We start from the raw sequence: 20,917 nt of genomic DNA, 5'->3' as shown, positions 1-20,917 counted from the left end.
ACCTCCTCCCAACTGACTAAACTCAATTAATTTTTCTCCTCTGTCCCTGACCAAAGGAAATTCCTTTGTATTCTCTCAATTTTCTTTGCCATGTTTTGATTGATTTTGAAAATGGATAGGAAGCAGATAGGGACTCCTTGAAGAGTAGTAGAGAGCAGTTGTAATTTTCCAGCATTACTTAATATCTTCCCTTTCCAACCTGCAAGCTTCCTCTAAATTCTCTCCATAATCATATTCTAGAATTCATTAGTCACTTCCTTAGTAGTAAGGGGTAAACTAAGATAAGTATCCGAGAGGCATGCAAATTGGCAATCCAGGATTTTCCTTATCCTTCTTTGTAATGAGGCTTCATTATTAAAGAAATAAATCTTACTCTTGTGGTAATTCACATGCTGCCCTAAGATTTCTTCATAATTGTGTAAAATCATCTTCCAAGCTTCTACCTCCATGAGTGAAGATTCTCCAAATAGGAAGGTGTCATCCACAAACTACTATATGACCTTAGTTTTAGCATTAGTAGCAGGTTTAACCCCTTTAACACAACCCGTATTCACTAATTTATAGAATGACCTCCCTAAAACTTTAGCAACCATAATAAAAAGGTAAGGAGAAAGTGGGTCACCCTGTCTTAAACCTTTCTTCGCAGCAAAGTTACCCCAGGGGGAACCATTTAGCAGGACAGAATACTGCACTGAGCCAACCATCATCATGATTAAGTTTATAATCCTATTGCTAAATCCTACTCTTTCCAACACATCATGAAGGAAGTCCCAATTGACCTTTTCATAAGCTTTGGAGATGTCAAACTTGGATGCCATCCCTGGTTGCCTGTTCTTTTCCATAGAATGAATAACCTCATGAGTGGTTATGGCTGCATCCAATATCTGTCTTCTTGGCACAAATCCTTTTTGAGGGCTACCAATAATGCTTTCCAAGAAAGGCTTAACTCTGTTCACCAAAACCTTGGCAAAGATCTTATAAATAGTATTACATAAACTTATAGGTCTAAAGTCAAGCAGGGTCAGAGGATTTGAATTTTTAGGAACTAAGGCAATGAAGGTCTTATTTATTCTCCTTAGTAGCTTACCTATGCTGAAAAAATCCCTAGTGGCCCAAATCAATTTTGATTTAACCACCTCCCAGAAATGCTGGAAAAATTCTAGAGGGAACCCATCCAAGCCCATGACCTTAAAGGCTTTTCAATTCCTCCTCAGTGATACTACCAAGAATCAGGTTATTTTCCTCTACACCTAGAGTTTGTGGGATTGAATTAATCAAGCTTCTCCTGATTATTGGGTTCCCAAAAAAATTGTCTTTAACAAATACTTTACTAAAGTGTTCCACCACATGTTTACCCATCTCCTCCTGCTCTTTCAAAACCCTCCCCTCTTCATCATTCATCCTTGAGATTGTGTTTCTTCTTCTATGGTTAGATGCTGACTTGTGAAAGAAAGTAGTGTTTTTATCCCCTTCCTTAAGCCATTGGATTCTAGATCTTTGTTTCTAGAAGATTTCCTCCCTCTGAAGGATCTCCTCCCACTTTTTTCTATACTCCTCCTCTTTCTGAATAGATTCTTCTGAGTTAGTCCCTTTTGCAATAACACCTTGGAGTTTTTTGAGCTTTTCCTCCACTTCACCTTTCACTTTAAATAAGTCACCAAATGAACTTTTAGCCCAGACTCTGACATTCCTTCTAATATTATCAAGTTTTTGGGTAAGTCTATACATCACCATACCATCTATCCTTATATTCCACCAATCGATGTTATCATATAGGATTTCATAGAATTTTTAGGTCCACTCGGTTAAGACATTTTTTTGCTGCAATGGTAAGTGTTAGCTATTTTCCCCTCCTGCCAAATTCATATTTCATATTTTAGCAAAAGTTGTAATGATCATTAAAATAGTTGAATAGTCCAAACATTAGGGCACATAAAAGTAATATTTATTATGACTTAGGTTATCACCATTTTCTAAGAGTATATGCAATTAATATCTCCTTGCAGACCCATGTTTTATCTACCTTCTCATGTAAACAGATCAAGAGTTGTCTCTTTGTCACTTTAGAGAGTTGCAGATTCTTTATCTAAGGTGACAAAGTGAGGAGATGATGCATGTCTAGGTGAGCCCAGGGGCATAACAAAAAGAGAGTGTACATGCTATTTTGAGACATGATGCTACGATGGTCAGTGTGTCAAGAGGTCTTAGAGACCATTTATGCAGGTCATGATCTTACGATACATAGTTTATCATATAGTCGTAGAGCTATCTTTATGGGCTTGCAACACTAAGATACAAAGGAGTTTTTCAACAATCATAAGATCTTAGAGGAGTATGGTCATGATAGATGATAAGGAAGGGTTATAAATGTATGGCACATGGTTGTCATAAGATCATAGGTGCAGCTATAGAGGTCTTTTGATGGAATGAAGGCAAGGCTCTATCGTGACATTGTAACGATCATAAGATCATATAGAAACTTCAAGGATGACTTGATGTTATGATAAAATGATGATTGTAAGATCATAGAGATTATTAAGAGCACCTCAACCATAAGATACATTGGAAATCATACGATTGTAAGACCTAGGTTGACTCGAAAATGATGTTTCACTTGTCTGAGCTAGAAAAGAAAAGTGTCTTTGACCAATAAGATTGCAAGAAAGGTATAGGGTGAGCATTGAATATAATTGACCTGTTAATACATCTGACTTCGCGTGCTAATTGTAAGAAAAGGGAAAATGAATCTTTAATGGCGGATCAAATTTCTAATCATCTGCAAATTTCTTTTAGCATCCCCATGCCTAGTAAATGCAAAAGGAACATGCAATCATCACCCAGTTATCCATCTACCCCATCTATGCATTGATTGGTGGTGTTTCCATCACTTTAGGGTTTGCTTTAGCTAGGGTTTTCATGATTTTCAAGCCTCTACAAGTGTTGTGGGGATCATCTTCATGATTCCTTGTAAATCTTAATGGCAATAGTTGTGGAGTAGCTTCAATTAGAAATATCTCAGTTATGCTTCAACTATAAAAGAAAGTTTTGAACCCTTTTAGGGGTTGCCAAATCTTCTTTATTTTCTCTAATTTTTCTCTACAAGTCACTGTAAATTCCCTTTGCTTATAGACTTAATGATATCCTACCTTATCTCCTTCAACCATTGATGTTTTGTGCAAGACATATTTGCCTCTCATTAGTGTATTGTGGATATCTACAATTTTGCATGACTGTATCTCTTTGACCTATGAATGATATATAAGTGAATCTCATCTTCCTTGTGTCATTTATTTGGATTTTATGATCTACATGTGATTTTTAGATTAAAACAAGTATGGATGTGTATATCTGTTGATGTCATGATGCTTCAAAAGTGCATGTATGGGAAGAGATTGATTTAAACACTCTATTTTGGTGCATCATCTCCTTAGAATAGAATAGGTAGATTTTCTTTCATGCATTCTTTCTCCCTTTTCCTCTCCAAGAATAGTTAGGTGCATCTTGATAGTAAAGGAAGCTGGTCTTCTCTAAAGACTCAACCTCACAATTCAAGTCCCACAACTTGGAGGTTTTTTCCATGTTTCACAAGGTTGTCCTTAGGTAAAAACTTCAGGCAAGGGTGCAAAATTTTGTGACAATAGTAAGAAAGTAACACTATAAATTGATTTGTTAGGTTTAGCACTACCTTTCTTGTTTAGATCTCTTTCTAATCTCTTTTCTCTAATATCTTTATTGTGTGATTCACTCCTTTTACTTTAACTCTAATTTGATGACCTTTTTTCTTTTCTCGATTTATCTTTCTCTTCTTTCTTCTTCAACTTCATAGAATCACCAACTTAACAATAACGATCAATAGCATCAACAACCAAAAAATTAGTCTCACTTCTCCATATATAGTAGTCTCTATGCTTCTATATTATTCTAATTATTATTTCTTAATCACAATCATCAATCTTAGATTCATTTCATTTAGTCACTTACAAAATAGAACTTTCATAGAACTTTGTGCTCATCCTTATCCTTCTTCAATCTCCATAATCAAATCTTCATTATAGTTTTCCACTCATAGATGTTGTAACAAGCTTTGACTCATTCCTTTGAACTTCTCAAACATTCTTTATTTCCATGAAAAGTTTGCCTCAGATTCCATCTTCACAAACTTTTTCTTCTTTTTGTTACTCTATGGACATAAAACTTTACTTGGGTAAAACATCAATTGATCAATACTAAACATACTCGATTAATACTAAACTTTCTACTTTTCTTTTGCAACTGCTCGACCTTTTTGTCATTTGGTGTAGCTTATATAGCTCATTACAATATTGTTTGATTGTAAAATAATCAAATCAACATTACATTACCACTATCCAACTCATTCAAGTACCTATTTAATACCATACTTACTGTTGGTGTAAATAGATATTTACTATTTACACTTTACTTAAGTTTACTTAGGTTAGTGCATTATTTTATTATTTTTCATTATTTTATTTATTTTTATGAGACACTTACGAGATTGCACACCTTTTTGATCTGTCATGTTGACAATATAGAAGTACGCAACTCTAATTATGCACATTGTGTCATATCAAATTCTCTTCATCAATCAAATGATACGACATTCTACTAAATTAGAATGATGTCTAATAAAATAAGACTTGACATCAATGGCAACTGAACAATTGATATGACTCTTTTACATACATTCATAGCATTCTTAGTTACATCATCAATTGGAGATAACAATCTACCCCTTTGGCATTGATGGAAACACATAACATATAATTTTACATTACAAAAAATTACATATGATAATAAAATGTTCACATTGAAAACAATATGACTTTTCATTTCTTTGTTTTCATTATTAGGTTCTCAACATTAGAATTCCTCAATAGGTGTACCAAGTGTGTATCTTCAACAACATCAATCTTTTTCAACATTTCTCCCCCTTAGGATATTATCTTCATCATTCTTTATAGATTCTCTTCCTCTAAGTCATCTACTCTCCACTTTGCTTGTTTCTCTCCTCTTTTGGACATAAAATTATTTTACTGTTATTTCTTGTTATACTTCTCCCCCAGTATACTATTGATACTCTCTCCCTTTGACAACAATTCTAAAGGTCATTATAAGTTCAAATGTGAAACTTATAAAACCTAGTATTTATCCTTGTACCTTGTGTTGGTGTTTTGAAACAAAGACAGTTTCAAATTACATCGATGAGAATAAGGTACATCTAGGGTCAACTAACTCCCACCTTCAACATACCATTTTAGACACCAGGTGAACTATAAGGCTAGACCCTTCTTCTACTTTAGGCTTTGCAAAACCTAGGTGGGTGTACTTCAAATTCACTTATATGGTACCATTGCTGAACATATTCTTGAATCTATTAACAACAGATGAAACCCTTAATCTTCTAACACTTATACACAGATCTCAAACATGGAATAGCTAATAACATGACATAAGAAATTGCTAAGCTAAGTGAGGGTATCCTTTTTAGTTCTTCAACATTAAAGGGAAATACATTTGATTAATGATGTTGATTTCAACATAATCCCAAAATATGTAGTAGTAAGAACAAATGATCTTGTAGTTGATCAATGCCTTATCTATTAGGCAATTCCATGAATCAAACACATACATCTATGATATCAATGACATGTTCTGTACACCTAGATATCATATCTATCTTATCACTTTGTGAATTAGACATTGATGTTCATAAAGACCTCATTATTATGAAGTATCCTTCTCAAAATAACCAACAATCGTGTCAAATACATCAAGCATTTACTTGGCCCTTTGTTCCAACAACAAAACATATCAAACATACAACCTTAAAGGGTTGCAAATGGGTCTTAGTTCTTTGTCCTTAAACCACATAAGATTGCAAATTACAGAGATTGGAGATGAGAATCATAATGAAACAAAGAGATTCTTGCTCATTGTATTCATTTCTTTGAAACTATACATTCAGATGCATGAAAATAAAAACATAAAAAGCACCTAACATATCATAACTAGCTTTATCATATCCACTATTGTTGTTCATACAAGAAAAATATGCTAAAGAATAATGGTGGAATCACAGTTCTGGATCCAACAATATGGTCTCATAGACAAACTAGAACTAACAATGAGGTCTCACATTGAAAATTTCCAACCCTTATGATGGATGAGAAAGAAGAAAATATAGACAAGGAATGAATTCCCAGATCTGATCTAAAGAAAACATGTGTCCACTTGAAATTCCATCCTTTGTAGTTGTAAAACCTCTTTCCTCTTTCTACCCCTAAAATTTGATTTAGTTTTCATCATTATTCTGCAACAAACTTGAAAATATCTCAGACAAATGATGAAAACCCTTGTGTCACCAAAATATCTGAGCTGCATCATGAAATGTTGGTAAAAATCTTGATCTATTTGATTTGAAGGTGATCAAACTTGACCCTAACTATATTTTTACCATGTTTTACCCACATTCAACCTATTTCACTGCTAGAAAACACATTTGGACTTCAATATCTAAATGTAGTTGCAAGTTGAGAATCTGGGAGAAAAGCTTGAATAACCTGAACAGATGAATTCCTATGCAAAAAAAACTCTGGAATTGGAAAGTTCATCTTCTCCTAGTTCTAGTGATATATAATATGCCTATATTCGCTTATTGGGAGCTCCCAAAATCTTAGTTTGAAAAATGTACCCCCTACTATGGCTTTGGTCTACAACTTATTTTTTCAAAAAATTAAAAATTCCTAAAGTTTAAATTTTATGATAAACCTTTTTTAGATTTAAATATCTCAGTACGTGTCTTTTTTTTGAAAAATATTTAAAACCATTTAAATTTTTTTTTTTTTTGAATTTTGGCCCTACCTATGGATTTCGGGTCAACCCTCTTTGATCAGGCTGCCACATGGCAACCTTTGATTAGCTCTTAGACTGTTACATCATCTACCATGTCATGTCACCTACCACATCATCACCATGTGGCACTCTATTATTGGTCCAAAATTTGCACCTGCCATGTCACCACAAGTCAGGCCCACTGCCATGTGGCGACTTGGTGCTTTCCCACTTTGCTTATCTTCTGAGCAAATCCATATTATGGGAAAGCACCAACCATCGAATCTCACCACATGGAAAAATCTAGAGCACCCATATCAGACCTGCCACATCAACTGTGACTGAGGCCTATTGATACGTGTCAGCTAGTTGCTTCCCTGCATGCATCATCAGTAGCTACCACATCACATGTAGGAATGCACCTTCATGACATGTGGAACACTATGCCACGTTAACACCTTGGAATCCATGCCAGATTGAAATATATCTTGACATGTGTCAATTTCCAATTCATCTATGGATCTCCACATCATCATTCTTGGGCATGTATATTTTGGTTCAAAATTTTACTCTTCATTCCCGGCCGGCTTGGGTCCACCATGCGGGCTTGTGCTTCCAAAATCCCATCTTATTAGACACTAAGCATGCTGAGTGTTGGAGTATATTAATAGTACAAAATGCCTCTTCACAGTGAATGTGGATAAATAGCCAAGATTGTTCCCTCATGCTTCCTTCATCTATTCACAAGAGGACTTTGGCATCCCACACATTCTCTCTGGACTCCCTAAGTCTTCATGAATTCTACTTGCTAAATAATAGAGGGGCTTTGAAACAAGATCCCCTGAAACAACAATGGGTGTCATGGTGAAAATACAATTACCAAAATAACCAGGGGGAAGCAATGGTCGAAGCCTACTTTGGCCATCTATTGCAATGTACAATTTGGTTTCTTGGTCATCTCCAAGATTTCTTGCTTTACAAGCACTCCTCCAAACATGTCCAGAGAGCATTTCATATTTATTATAGGCCACTTTGTTTCCATTTTCTTTTTCCTTTCCTTTAAGTCTTTCCATTTGTTCTTTGGTGATCTTGAAGATCCCAACTGAGAAATTATTTTTATTTCTCTTCAGAAAATCATTTTGATTCTTTAGGGATGGAGGGGGTTGATACTCTACATGATGAAATTTTGGAGTTGGGGGGTTTTTGGCTCTTAACAAAGTTCTATCTATGAATGGTGGAAGAGTAATGTCTAGCCCTTGGGCTACATCAGACTAGGTGTTGATGAAATATAAACTAGCATAACCATCCGTTGCATGATGTTATATTCCTACACCTAATGACACTCCTCCACATTTGAAGAAGGTTACTTGAAGTACAAGAAAAGGATATGCAAAAATGTCTTCTATATAGTTAACCTTTGGAATGAGTTGGTTGAGCTCCATTGTAGGCATGAAATCCCCAAAATCTTTAATCACAAAATCTGTGACAGCCTCTACAAGAAGAACCCCTTTCCTATTTCAACTAATTTCAATACACCCATTTGGGTCTCTCTTGAGTCAGCCAACCATGGGATAGAAGGGGACCAACACCTTACTCAGAGCTTCCTTCAGAATCTCGATTGAAAAGAAGTCTAGACTACCATCGGGTTTATAGAAATAAACACTAGTAGTGTGTATTCTTGGAACCACCAGGTCCACATTAGAGTTCCATAGATCCCTTTGTGGAGTGGGTTGTGTAGGCTGCACTAGTGACAAAATCTTCACAGTTATATTTATATCCACCTCTAGGAAATCTGCCCATGTAGATTCTCTGATGAAGAATAATGAAGTCCATGACTGCTATAATTACCCTAGTCAATGGAATAAAGATAGTAGCAAATAAAGGCCCCTTTTTTTTCATCCACAATCCTTGAAGATAATATGCAACCCTTGTACCTATAACTCCCTTTTGGATTCCTTGACTAGTCCCCTCGATCATCCAAAGTAATATCGGTAACTTGTAATTAATGGTCCTTCATTGTCTCGATAGCCAATGTTGTGCTTAAATCCCATGCAATAACAATTGTATCCATTAATCCATTAAATTTATAGTAATAATTTACTCAATGGAGCAAATAATTGGAAACATTAAAACATTGTTATGACATTTTCAAGCTCATAAAGTACTTTATCAACTTGGAGTCAATCGGGCACCAGAGTGGGTTTGACTATAATTTTTTTTGAATTCAAACACCTAAAACTTTAAATAGGCTCATTCACCCTTTAGCATTGATTTGAAAAAAATTCCACCACTGGAAACAAAATTGCAACTCATTTTACACCTATCTATGAATTGTCAACTTTGTGCTAGGAGGTCCTCTGACCGACTTTAAAAAATGACAAAAACACTTAACTGGGCTTTGAAATTGAACATTCTAATTCTTTGTTCTTTACACTCATACTCTGTCAAATATTGTCTCATGATGAATTCTCAGTCAAAAGATATTGACTATCAAAGTTTCCCTCTCAGAACTGCCTGCAAGCAAACATGTCAGAAAACTACAAATCATGTTCAGAATTGACTCCAAAAATAGGACAAACTGACACTTGGAGATAAGAAAATTGGAATGTTGGTTTGCTTCCATGAGGAAAATATGAATATGAAATTAGGGCTCATGATGAATAATAGGATGCAAATGACGAGTGGTCAAAGTAGGCTACTCAAATTTGTAGATCAGAAACAATGGCAAAAAAACATTTTTTGCAAACAGAATGGACCTGGGAAAGTGTGCAGATGGATTGGTTAAGATTTGAAAATTGGCACACTTAAAGTATTTTTAGAGTACAACACAAAAATACAATCCATTTGATCTCATCTATCATGGATTTGGTCTTATGACAACACGAATAGGGGTACTAACCAATCTACATTTATTGACACTAGTAAAAAGTTACAAATTGCATTTGGAATCATGTTCGATAACTAATCAAATAGATTCATCATAAGCTCAAAATTGAAACATTGAAAGTATCTAACTTCTAAAATTCAATGCAAAAGGAATTTTATCATTTTGGTCAATTGTGTCAAAGTTATAACAAGTCAAACAATGCCTCCTAGAATTTTGAACAATTCACATTAGCATGATGACAATAAATGACCGAATTTGAGGGATTCAAAAACTAGTCAAATGGATTCAAAATGACTCAAAATCTAAAAAATAGGCTCTCTGGTATAGATTCTAAACAGTCCCAAAGTGGTGAGTAATGAAACATTACTGGGTGCAAGATATTCAATTGCAAACACAACCTCCTATCATTGTTTGACACAGGCAAAAATGTAGATTTGGAAATTGCTCAAAACAAGACTTCACTAAGTGGCTCAAAATGGCAATTTATCTTCATGGGATGAGTGGATATACTGAATGGAAGGTATTAGAAATATTAAATGCCTCTTAGGCCACACAAGAACAATCGAGTACACATGCATTAAAAAGTGCTTATAGGGCTAAATTTTTTAATGGTACTCAAAATCGGGGCTTCAATTTTGAGTCCCAACACCTTGCATGTAAAATTTGTTTTATTTATTTGGAATAACTAGGGGGGGGGGGGGGGGTGGGGGGGTGAATCAGTTATCCAAGGTCCAAATGTACGATTAAAAATTCTCACAACTTAGTGAACCCATATCCATAAAACATTTTATCATGCATGCATCCATTAGATCATACATTCACTTTAAACTTGTAGGTTACTATCAAATCAAATTTGCAAAAATTTAAACACGAAACATAATAGATTCAATAACACATTTGACATAATGATTTAACATGGAAACCCAATTTAGGGAAAACCACCAGTAACATGCTACTCATTCTCACTCTTCTAAAGTGATGCCTTGTGAAATGCCAACCCTGTTAAGGGTTACAATGCACACTATGAAATGTGACTTGGTTAAAGGATTTCAATCACCCTGTTAGAAGTGAGCCTTGTTAGAGGAATTTATATCATTCACTTGGAATGTCACCCGATTAAAGAATTTACAAATGATTGTTAGGTCAACCTTAATCCAAAGGATTTATCTTAGATTGATACAATGATTAAAAAAGTAATAGTAAGGTTTGATCTGATAATAACTTACAATACACTTGTAGATTATAGATCTCTATTTCAGTCCTCCATTCTGCTTGGCTTTCACACACTTAAGCTCTGACAACTTGTTCACCCTTCAAGCATCCATACCCTTAAGCCTTCTTTCTTTTCTTGCTAATGCACTCTCTTCTCTTAGGTCACTAAATGAAGTAGTACTATAGACTCCTTGTCTTCCTTAGGTTCTCACACATGACAACCTTTTCTTCTGACCACCCATCTCTATATATAGATTTTTTCATTCATCCTCCATCTTTTATTTTAGGATTAGGTTAGATTAGGTAGGATTCAATGAATCTACCCATTATTTCATTTCATTTCCTTCTAAAAAATTCTCCTTCAATTCTCTTTGAATTCACCTCAAAATGGTTCACTATGAATTCTATGCCACTAGCTCATCAACCCTATCTTCCACATGGTTCACATACTTAAAGAAATCAAACTTGTCAACTTATATTCATCAAATTCTTGATCTTTCTCATAATGCTAACACTCAACATTAACTGGCTTCTGATGCTCGACACATACTGCATTGCTCGACATCCACTATCAAATCACTTAGCACAAACTAAAGTCTATTGGTGCTCAAGATCAACTAAACTTTACTTGGCTTACACTGCCTCACTTGGATTACACTAAAATTGACTTTGCTTGACTCCAACTAATTTTTTGCATGGCTTACACTATATTTTCTTGGCACCTACTATGTAGATTGTTAAGCTTGGTAGACATACTTTTTAAAACTTATTCTTCTGAACTTAATTAGTGTAACCATCCTTTGCAACCTTCAGTAGATTATTAATGAACTATAATCCAATTGTCTTAACTGATCTTTGTACTCCTTTTCCATATCATAACTCAACCTTTACTTTAGGTTATATTGTTACCTCATTTGATCAAATCCTCTTCATCAATGAAAAAAATGATAGTACTCAAATTATATAAGAAATTGTCTTACCAACAAGTAGTAGGCTTGACATCAATGACAAAAAAATGATTGAAACACATTAATCATACTTGTATCAATCTATTTTCAACACAATTTACATTAGTTGTTGATCCCTAAGACAAAGTTTTCTATTAGTGTCAAACACTTAGTTATTCAAAAAGAAGGATTGGTCAGTCATCACTATGACCAAGCCATCCTATATAGGTTGAGCCATGTACTAAATAATTCTACATATTTTAATCAGAAGCTTAGTAGTTGTTTTTGAGCAAGCTAGAGGTCACCAAGTACTCTAGTGATTACTAATTTTTTCAGTAAGTCACAAAAGCTAAGTGATAGAGAGGCTGAGAAAAGTAGTGTATGCTGAATATAGTTAAGGCCGAATGACAATAGGATGAGTCAGTTTGGACCGAGTGCTAGTAAGGTTTTTTTTTGAGTAATACAATTTGATATATTTGTTTGTAATGGCAGTGAGTCCTATGTAAACCATTTTTATTGAGTTGGAAGCATATTTTAAAGATTGAGGAGCTAATCAAGGAGTTGATTATGCATCCAATAGAGGATCATTAATCCCTATGTAAGGAAATCCACAAATCAAAAATTTTTAAGGACTATGTAGAAAAAGGGATGAATCTAGATCATTGATATGGATCTAGAAGCTTCACTAAAAAATTATTCAAAAAGGGTTGGTAGACCAAGTTCTCTCATGAAAAACACATGTGATTAAGAGTTTGAATGCATGTGAAGTTGAAGGTGAATTAGGCAAAGCAATAGAGCAACGAAGTGAACAGTTATGAGAAAAGTTATTGAAGATCAGTCACAAAGAGGTGATAATAAATTGAATAGAGGAGATTTCACATCAAAATTGAAGTGCACAAAAAATGATTAGGTATTGATAAATTTTAATAGGTGTTTCAAGGTTTAAATCTCTTAATAGAGTGGCTTTAACAGACCTTTGTAAATCTCCTAACAAATTTCTCACTTAGTTGTGATGAAAAATCCTTTAATCAAGGTAGACCTAATATTATTGTAAGCCTTTAATAGGGAAAACCCCTCATAGGGTTGATCATTAGAAGTGATCAAACATTGTATCCTTAACATGCACACTTTATTGGTGCAGTAGTGAGGATTTTGTGGGTGTCATCCCCATCACAACTTTGCCTTCACCTTGGAGGGTTTTTATGTTACCAAATATTTGTGTCAAATGTGTTATTTGTTTGTGAGTTTTATTCATGCAATACAATATTAGATATGATGTTATATTGCAATACATGATTCCATTGATATAAGATTAAGGTTTGATGAGGGTTAATGTGAAGACATCAAATATGATTCAAGTTTGAAGTATTAAAGTTTCATAGATATTGATTCACCCCCCTCTTAGCATCTTACTCTTCCTATGAGATTTCCAACAATTGTTATAAGAGCTAGGTACTCTTGGAAAAAGTATAACCATTTAGGAGTACAATATATTGAAGATGGAACCCTAGAAACTAGGAAAGATCATTGAGAATTAGAAGATTGATGTTCTATTGGCATTTGAAAAAGTTAAGACTACAAAGAAGACATTGAAGAAATCCTTGAAGAGAAGGAAAGAGATGGAAATTCAAAAAAAATGACACACAATACAAAGAAGAAACTATTGAATAGTTTTTTGATGAAGGAAGATCTAGTGATTTTGATGCAACAATAAAAGATTTTTTGGAGAAGAAAAATATTCTATACGAAGAAGTAAGATCATTGAAAAGAGAACATGAGATACAAGTAGTAAGACTATGTGAAGTCACTAAACAAAATAAAATGGTTGAGGAAGATAGAGAAAATGATGAAGAAGACAAAGTAATGGTAGATGAAGATAAAAAATAGATGACTAGAAGAATTGATGAAAGGATCAAAGAGGTACATAATATGAATCATAATCAATTTGACATGGTTAATCAGTTACTAACTAAAGATCTTTAGATTGCAAGAAAGGAATTGGAGATTACAAAATTTTAAGATGATAAACTAAAGAATGAGTAGAAATCTAGAAAGGAATTCATTGAAATGTTGAACAGACTTGTTGTGGTTTCACAAGGCATGCCCCATTTTTCTCGTCCAAAATGGGAACCCCCCCTTTTAAGATCCCTCTCAAAATACTTGGTCAAGTGCCTTGATCAATTAGGATCTTCCTATAGGTCTAGATTAGTCCTTGGTCCTTGGTCAAGAAAGTTCATGTCATGTTTGAGGGTTGGAAATTCAATTTTTTGCTTCATTGTACAAAAAGTGCACAATTGTGCACTATCTCACCATACACACATGCATATGTGCGCTGAGTGTATATTTTTACACCCACATCTAGTTTAGGATGTGTACATGTTCTTGGAGGTGTGCATGTTCTTGGAGGTGTGCACTATGAAGGCTTATGCTTCTAAATTGAACCCCCCCTTAAATTCATCCTCACTCATCTTCTTTCAACAACCAAACACTGCACTTTCACACCCTCCATAGCTTCACTCCTCCAATCCACCTCAAAAGGGCATCTACCTACTTGAAGGTAAAAACACAACTACTAGGGATGTGCATGTAAAAATATGCACATGTGTGCACCTCCATTAGGTGTGCATAAACACAAGCCCCCACATGATTATGACTTTAACACAAGTAAAGTGCGTAGTTACACACATACACACATTTGCTAAGTAAATAACTACACACCTTCCACTAATCAGGAGATTATTCTTAACAAGGTGTGCATATGTGCACCTTGCACACATCCATAGGTGTGCTAGGTGTGCAATGTGTACATATGCATATTTTAGGCATAATTAGGGGATTTCAACCAATTTCTTCTATTTTTGTTTGTCTTCTATCAGTTTGAGTCACACTTTAGGGTAGTCATATGTTTTCAACTTCAATAATACTAATATCTCTCTTTTTTGTAGATATAATGGCATCATCTTCATCCTCCATGGCTATGAAGATTGCAGTAAAACCAATTGCCTTCAAGTATCAAGGAGCTCCAAAGAAATCCCAATTTCAAGATAAGCATTTTGAGATCCGAGACACTGAGCTGGGGTATATTGATTGGAACACTTTCCTATTATTGTGTAACAAGTCCAAATAGAGGTCAACCATGATGTCAAGATTGATCCAAAGGGGTTTGGTAAACATTGATTCTCATTTGGTGTTAGTTTAATCATTAGAACTGATCATATGACTTTAGCACACCATTATGTGCTAGAAGAGAAAGTAGTCAAGAGTGGACTAGAGAGATAGTCTTGGACATTAGATCTGAGATCATTGAGAAGGTTTTCCATGTTCCACAAGTAGATCAATACTTGCAAATCACCTATGATGAAATAGATAGATGGTACATGGAGAATGAGTCAAAAGCCAAGGAGTTGGTACAAGGGAAGTACCTAATTGATAGAACACCTTTAGGCAAGAGAAGTGGAAAAGTGGGCAGCACCTGAGGCTATATTATAGATGATATTGGGTACTCAATTTTTCTTTCGAGTAGACCCATGGGCCTTCCTGCAACCAATCATCTAGAAACATGGATGGTGCACTTCATAAAAAAAACTAGAAGGGGGAATATGCCAATTGATTGGGCTATTATACTAAATGATAATATGGATGAGCAACTAATCTTAGTAAATAATGACCCCCACTTTTATATGACCTCTTATATGGTGTATCTTTTAGCAACAAGACCAACTAACTACCTAGGGTTGTACAGGAAAGAAAGTATACAAGATGCAAATGCCTGGCCATACATAGTTTATCCCCAATTGATTAAGAAGAAACTCCCCCTATAAAGTTCTGAATATAGGGTGGTCAATGATGGGTTCATATTTTCCATCATTTGCTACATCAAACAATATTTTTCCAATAGAATATTAGTAGAAGCAACAACACAAATAAAAAAAATTGGATCTTATTACATCCAATTCAAGACATTTACTTATATCTAGATAGCTGGTACTCTCCTATTCCTGAAGAAACTCCCATGATATCCATCAGATAGGCTACTGCTATTGGATGCAACAAGGCAATTAACTTCTTCTTATGATAGGGTGAGGAAGCAACATAATAAGACTTGGGTGTGGTCAATCACCATTGGGGATTTCAAAGTTAAATAGAAGTATGACATTGCTACATTTGATTCAAAATGGGATCAATATCCTCTTGATGATTACCAGTCACCTCACCCATATTTTAAAATATCACCATGGTGCAACATTTGGTGGGAAAGAAATTTGTGCCTGAAGTGGCACCAAAATATCATTAGATGAATACTGTAGATGACTACGATGTTTGAATTAGAGTATTCTATAGATTTAGTCTAAAATTGCTAAAAAATTTCTTAACATAGAGATACCTCTCAAGGTATGGAACAAGGATGCCCTCGAAGTCCTGGATTGCTTATATAATAGGGACACAATATACTTATTAGTAATATGACCAATCAATCAAATTAGGTGAGATATGTGGTTGTCATTTATGGCAACATATGTTTTGAATTTTAATTATGATTATTTGTGAAGGAAAATTGTCTAAGTATTGGACAATGTTACAACAACATGATGAGATTTATTGATTGTAGAATATTCCCTTAGAATATTCTCTTATGTAGTTAACCATAGAAGCATAATGTCACTTTGATGATGCATACTAGTACACATGTTCATACAAGAAACCAAGTTCAAGTGATGAAGGAAATACCTATGTAGTTACTTCACAGTGTAGAACAAATCAAGTCAATAGATTGAGCTGTACGACTTGAAGAATTGTTTCAATTTTTAAAACTTGATGAGCCACCTCTAAGGATGATATATGAGTTGACTAAGGAAGAATTTATTAATATGATTGATATAAGTAAAGAACTTCAATTGCAAAGTTAGAGGGAATGTGATGTTATGATATGTGGTGCAAAGTAATGTTATGTGATGTGATAATGCGAGATATGATGCAAACTGATATATGCACAGTCACTCCTTGTATGAAGAACTAACAACCAAAAGTATTGTGAAGTACAACAAGTGGTCCAGTATTGCATGTATATCTATTCCCTTGAAGAACTCAATTGTATAGTTTCATGTTAGGGTAGTGGGCTCTTCTTGCACACATTTTTATATGATCCACCAAATCCCAACAGGGTTGAAGAAACTCCTAACAAGGTTGAGGCTTCTAACAAGGCCTAATCTCCTAATAGGGACTCAAGACACTATACAGTCTTCATAGACTCCTAATAGGGTTCCTTAACCAAATTCTTTATATAGTGAATCATCTTGTGGGTTTTATCCACACCAGGGTTTTCCCTTGGCTAGGGTTTCCCTAATTAACAAAATATGGTGTTATGAGCTCTCTTTATGTATGGTTGTTTATACTATTTAGCATTATTGGTTTACTTCCTTATGCATGTATTGAAGTAATTAATAATATCCAGTTGTGGGCAAAAAGATTGAAAATATTGATTCATTCCACCTTGTCAGTATTATCTATTTCTAACAATACTACATGCCCATTATGAATGTGGACATTGGGTGAGTGAAAAATGATGGTATTAATCATCAGGCTTGACATATTGTCAAATTAACTAGGGAATAGGTCATAAAACCTTTCCATCTAGATCTAGTTCCTCAAGATCCAACTCTTCAAGCCATAGGTCAACCCAAAAAGGGTAAATGAACCAAAATTACTATGCTTAGCTACCCTATGAAGTCAACAGTGAGGCCAAAAATGGTACATAAACATGAGAGGGAGGTAGATTACTTTTAGAAAGAAAGGGTAAAAAGAAAGAAGAGAAAGAGGGTCTCTTGGGTAAGGTATCAAGAGGAAGAGACTTAGGAAAATCCAACTACCCAAGGAGAAGAAGCCCAACTTGAGTAGGAAGAGGATCAAGCAATAGAAGAGGAAGAACCAACACCTAAGGACCCTACAACATAAATCTCTCTATTAGTACCTAAAAAGGCAAGAACTAAGATGACAATGGTAGGGGAAAAGAGGAGGGGTTGAAGAAAAAGAGCACTCCATCACCTCAAGTGCCTGAAACCATCCCTGAGGTGGAAGATGAGGAAGAAGGGGAGAAACTAGAACATGTCCCCTTGAAAAAAAGTGTTGGAATTTACAAGTAGGAAGTATACTTCTGAGAGGGGGGGTGAATCAGAAGTATAAAACTTTAAGCTATAAAACTTTAAGCTGAAATCAATGCATGCATGTAACATTTCTAATTAACATGAAAGTAAAGGCATGCATGAAATTAGATAACATAACATTTTATCACCTAGAAACCCTCCTAAATGAGAATGTAAAATTGGGGTGGGGATGACACCCACAACTTATCACTACAACAATATGCAACTTATCAATGTTACAAAGTTTGACCATCAACAATGGTCTGCGCTATGAGAGGCCTACCCTATTAAAGGCTCCAACACCTTGTTAGAAGTGTACCTTTCTAAAGGATTTACAAAACATTCACTTGGAATGTCACCTTGTTAAAGGATTTACAAAATGGCTATTAAACCAACCTATCTTCATAGGATTTTCATTCTCCTAATACAATAGCTAGAAAGGATAGTAGAATGTGTTAACCTAATCACTTACATTCTTCAATTGCTGATTTTAGATCAATGTTTAGTTCATTTTGATCTGATCCTCTTTGATCTGATATGATTCTGTATGATCTTGATTCATTGTTCTACTAACTAATACTTCAATGCTGTCCTTCTAAGACATTTCATCCCTTTCACTTCCTTCAAACTTCACTAGTATTCTCTCCTTGCATGCATTCTCTTCTCGCATACTCTCTCATACATTATTGAATTATGGGGTTTTGAGCTCCTTAAAAAGGTTTCATGACTTAGGGATAGGTATTAATCTATGATTGAGATTCATCCATCTTTGTCACTCAAATATTTCCATTTTTCTAATTAGTTGCATGTTGATTACATAGGGAATCAAATAGATTCGATCTTATCTTTTAATCCTTTGAGATTTATCATATGCTAGCTCAAAAATAGTTTACATCTTAGTTTGTGAGGGCACAAACTCTTATGCTAATTCTATGTTACTTGACACTTACTGATTACTAATGCTCAACACATATAGAAATTGTGTCTTGCTCAACACCTATAGTTTACTCAACACATATACTGGCTCAACATCTATTAGTCACTTAGTAGTTAAAACTTGCTCAACACTATCTATCTACTCATCATCTAAATGACTCAGTACATATTGAATTTTTGGCTTGGCACATATTGTAACTCAACATCTATATTATACTTGACATCAATGTAGAAAGTTTCTTAAGTGTGTTGACACTCAATTATCAAAACCAATATGAGATCAACAATCTCCCCCTTTGACATGAGTGTCAAAAACACTTAATTATACATGATGAATCTAATCTTTTTGAGTATAATATACATTCTATTTGGCATATATACAAAACTTCAAAATTGTTCAAAATTTTGTGAAGGAATTTATACCTCAAAATTTGTAACTCCCCCTAAGTTGATGTGCCTTTGCTATATCTAAAACTTCTCATGCTAGATTTGTCTCATGTTGATTTTGATACTCTTTATCTATGCCTTGCCTTATCATTCTTTCTCTATCTATTCTATTCTAACTCCCCTTTTCACATATCTTCCCTTGTAGTTATAGTTTCCTTTTGGCTTTTTTATTTCTCCCCCTCAAAATTTATCTCCCCCATTGATGACACTTATGTCAAAGGGGTCTATACATTAATTGAATATTTTTCCAAAAAGGATCTTTTTACCTCCATTACTATCCTCGAGAAACATTCTAGTTTTGTAGTGCTACTTCCAGTGATTTAATCTGGATGGTTGAATCTACTGCAAGGTGAAGTAAGCCATCTAATGTGGAAAGATTGGGGTCTTTCTGTAATACATTTTTAGCATAGGCTAGTTCTTTTTGCAAAATTTTGATGTGTGGGGTTACGACAGATTGTATCTGGATTAGTTTGGCCTTTGTATTTGCCTCATCTACTATTAACACAACTAGTTCCTTTTGAGTGTGAAGTGTAGTGTGAAAATGCTTCTCACTTTGAGCTAGATCTCTTGGTAGTTGCATAGCAGATAACTTCAAGTCTTTTTCCAAGCACATAATACTCTGGCTAGTTTTCTGTGTGAAGATGAAAGGATCACATAGCTTTGTGTACAATGAGAAAATGTTCTTGAGTACTTTCTTCACTTTTTCAACTTTTTTAGCTAGTTCAACTTGTGAAAGTGCAATTTCAATAGAGATTTTCTCATTTAACTTCAACTAAAATTTCCTTTCTAACCATTCTAGTAGTTTGGCATTTGTATCAAGGTCTTCATTTTGCACCTAGTCCACTATATTTGAAAGTTGTTCCATAATTGGCCTTGTTTCATTAGGTGTTTGCAAGTTGAAGGCATCTAGAAAGATGTCCTTTATTTCAATCAATGCTTGACTCTATTTATACTTGCTCCTAAGTATCTCTTGCTTCTTTTTGCTCTCTAGTGCCTCTTGTACTTCATTGATTTGATCGATGTTCATAGTTTCATAGTCATACTTGGGGATGACTATGTCATCTTCTAATGCAGGGTCTCCATAGTGAAGTACCATTGCTACTCTTGTTGAGCTTGAGCCTAGTGTAGATATTTGCAATGACATGGCAACAATGGTAAACTTTTGAAGCATTATTGGAGTCCTTGTTGTAGGAAAATTTACCAATGTTTGTATTACTTCTTGCTCCTTCTCCTTAGGAATTCCCTTGCCCTCTTCATATCTTTCCTTATCAATTATTATGATCTATGCAACTACACCTTGTACTTGTGCTATAGATATAGATGTATCTATCTATCCTATTTTCTCCCTTGTAGGCTCTTTCTCCTCTGTACTCTGTGTCTTTTGTTTAATCATCAATACTTGAACTATAGAATCAACCTTTGCAGATGTTTCTATTGCTATTTGCACTATTAGTTGTCCACTTGTGGCTGTAGGGATGTGAGAAGGTGGTTCTTGT

The 20,917-nt window shown here is 34.7% G+C and overlaps 1 pseudogene; it reads right to left on the bottom strand.

The window, feature by feature from the left end:
* Positions 1-7,589: 7,589 nt before the first annotated feature.
* Positions 7,590-20,517, bottom strand: LOC149574856 (shikimate O-hydroxycinnamoyltransferase pseudogene; annotated as a pseudogene).
* Between the last annotated feature and the right edge of the window lie 400 nt (positions 20,518-20,917).

Source organism: Cupressus sempervirens, chromosome 2, assembly GCF_028749045.1.
Source record: "Cupressus sempervirens isolate cs-2001-9-10 chromosome 2, ASM2874904v1, whole genome shotgun sequence".
NCBI classification, from domain to species: domain Eukaryota; kingdom Viridiplantae; phylum Streptophyta; class Pinopsida; order Cupressales; family Cupressaceae; genus Cupressus; species Cupressus sempervirens.
The sequence above is the reverse complement of the archived record's forward strand: the minus strand, read 5'-3'. Positions and strand labels throughout refer to the sequence as shown.